Genomic DNA, 2,500 nt, shown 5'->3' on the forward strand with positions numbered 1-2,500 from the left:
TTCTCTTTCTTTTCTTTTTCTTTTCTTTTCTTTTCTTTTCTTTTCTTTTACGTTGAAATTGACCTCCGTGGCTCCCGGCTTAAAGTGGTTATTTCGACACGCATTAACACAAGAATAGAAATTAATAAAAAGGGGTTTGCATTGCGCTGTAAAATAAAACGAAAAAAAAAGGTTCAGGTCGACCTTATTGAGGGGAAACACTTATCATTATTAAACTACTTGTTTCCTTGCAAAACTAACAGATTCAACGTTGCAAATCTGCCTTCTACACCCCCCCTCCACATACACACACTTTTTTCCCCTCCCACAGACCCATCGTTGCTACCCTTTCCCCACTTCTTCCCCACAAACCGAGCCATTCTTTGCCTCCCCCACACACTTCTTTACCCCCACACAGCGACCAACCTTTGCCTCCCTCCCTCCCTCCTTCCCTCCCTCCTCCCCCCCTCCCTTTCCCTCTCTAACCCCACAAACAAACTCCCTTGTCACCTCCCCTCCCTCTGTCCCTCCCTCCTCCCCCCTCCCTCACAAACAAACTCCCTTGACACCTCCCCTCCCTCTCTCCCTCCCTCACCCCCCTCCCTTCCCCTTTCTAAACTCACAAACAAACTCCCTTGACACCTCCCCTCCCTCTCTCCCTCCCTCCTCCCCCCCTCCCTTTCCCTCTCTAACCTCACAAACAAACTCCCTTGTCACCTCCCCTCCCTCTCTCCCTCCCTCACCCCCTCCCTCACAAACAAACTCCCTTGTCACCTCCCCTCCCTCCCTCCCTCCCCCCCCCCCTCCCTTCCCCTCTCTAACCCCACAAACAAACTCCCTTGTCACCTCCCCTCCCTCTCTCCCTCCCTCCTCCCCCCTTCCTCACAAACAAACAAACTCCCTTGTCACCTCCCATGCAACCCACAACCCCCCCCATTCTCCCCCCTCTCCACCCCCCACTTCCCCCCCTCACACCCCCACTAACTTTATCTAACTGAATTGAAAGTCAAGACAAATCGGGGAATTGTTAACCGGTATTTTTTTTTTTTTTTTTTTTTTTTTTTAAGTATTCTGGTGTATGGAAATGGCGCCATTTTTAGATCCATGGGTATGTTATTTATTCATTTCTGTTTCATTGTTTATTTTACCTTCGTTTATTTTATTTGTTTTATTTATTTATTTATTTATCTCTGATTATTTGTTTGTTTGTTCATTTTTACGTTGTTCTTTGCGTGTGTTTTATTTATTCCATCTTTTTTTCTTCTCTTTGTTTTATTCACAAATATAATTGTTATCATTTAAGCCTCTTTTTTTTCTTTTCTTTCTGTTTTTATCCGTTTTATTTTTTTTCCTTCTTTTTTTATATATATAATCCCTGAACGTATATATAACTTACTTCAATGAGATAACTTGTTCGTCTTAACCGGGGGGGAGGGGGAGGGGGAGCAAGAGTGGGGGGAGGGGGAGGGGAGGGATTGGGTAGGGCGGGCCTTTCAAATTGCGGGAAATTATTATAATTCCTGATCAGAATGGAGGTACTTGAGCTCAAAATATAATATAGTTTATGAACTTCTCCAAATCTCGTTTTTTTTTTTTTTTTTTTTTTTTTTTTGTCAAGTTTCGAAAAAAAAAAACGAACAAATTTGCCGCGGGGGTAAACGCCGTCACATCCAGTTGCCAGTTAGCCTGTTACGAGGATCACTTGAATTCACTTTAAACAGAAAAAAAACAATACGATAGAATAACTTCTGATATTGTTTGCATGGATAGTCATAAACTTTTATATCCCCCTTTCCTTCTTACATATTTCAAAAAACATATAAACACAACGATATTGTGAATTTCTGCATTTTGTGGGGCGAATTTTAATCTCGGTTGAGGTTGCCAGCTAGCCACATTCCATGCCAGGTAAGAGCATCGAATTTATGACACCATAGCGTATGCTGTTACTGCTGCCCGTTGTGGTTGCGAAGATGAGATGGTTGCGTTGAAATGTTGCACTAACAATGGCGGTGGTGGTAGAGGGGCTTGGGAGCTGTGTGAAAAATAATGGCGTTAATGGGCGAGTAGGGAAATGGGTTGTTATTCTGTTTTTGGTGTGTGTTGGTCGATTGGATTTCCTTTTTTTTTTATTTTTTTTTTTTATCTTTTTTATTCGTCTCTCTGCCTCTCTCTCTCTTTCTCCCTCTTTCTCTCTTTCTCCCTCTTTTTCTCTTTCTCCCTCTTTCGCTCTTTCTCTCTTTCGCTCTTTCTCTCTTTCTCTCTTTCTCTCTTTCTCTCTTTCTCTCTTTCTCTCTTTCTCTCTTCTCTCATCTCTCTCTCTCTCTCTCTCTCTCTCTCTCTCTCTCTCTCTCTCTCTCTCTCTCTCTCTCTCTCTCTCTCATTCCCTTTCCCTTTCTCTTTTTCTTATATATAATATATGTATACATATATTTTTTTCGCATCCTTCCCTTTCCCCTCCTTCAGCCTCATCTCCAAGCCCTTTTTCTCTCTCCTTTACTTGTTAAATTTCCCTTCTCTT

Source organism: Penaeus chinensis, chromosome 3 (assembly GCF_019202785.1).
Source record: "Penaeus chinensis breed Huanghai No. 1 chromosome 3, ASM1920278v2, whole genome shotgun sequence".
Lineage (NCBI taxonomy): Eukaryota > Metazoa > Arthropoda > Malacostraca > Decapoda > Penaeidae > Penaeus > Penaeus chinensis.